Source organism: Geospiza fortis, unplaced genomic scaffold (assembly GCF_000277835.1).
Source record: "Geospiza fortis unplaced genomic scaffold, GeoFor_1.0 scaffold80, whole genome shotgun sequence".
In the NCBI taxonomy this organism is placed as follows: Eukaryota; Metazoa; Chordata; class Aves; order Passeriformes; family Thraupidae; genus Geospiza; species Geospiza fortis.
The window spans coordinates 238,155-238,645 of NW_005054551.1; positions in this window are offsets into that span (position 1 = coordinate 238,155).

A 491-nucleotide genomic window follows, 5' to 3' on the forward strand; every position below is an offset into this window, starting at 1 on the left:
AGAGTTTGGGAAAGGGGAAAGAAGAGAGTTTGAGAAGGGGAAAGGGAAGAGTTTAGAAAGGGGAAAGGGAAGAGTTTGGGGAAGGAAAGGGAAGAGTTTGGGAAGGGAGACAGAGTTTGGGAAGGAGAAAGGGAAGAGTTTGGGAAAGGGGGAAGGGAAATGTTTGGGAAAGGGAAGTGTTTTGGAAAAGGGAAAGTTTGGGGAAGGGGAAAGGGAAGAATTTGTGAAGGGGAAAGGGAAGAGTTTGGGAAAGGGGAAGGTCTGAGGAAGAGGAAGGTCTGAGGAAGGGGAAGGTCTGAGGAGGGGGAAGGGCTGCTCTGCCCCCTGCCAGCCCATCCCAGAGCACACAGGGCTGCAGCCTCTGCACCCCAACACCCAGAGCAGGGGGAGACCCCAGCCCCGGGCAGCCCCCGTGCCTGTCCCAGCCCTGCCGCAGACACAGGGCACGGAATGGCACAGAAGGAATGGCACAGAAGGAATGGCACAGAAGG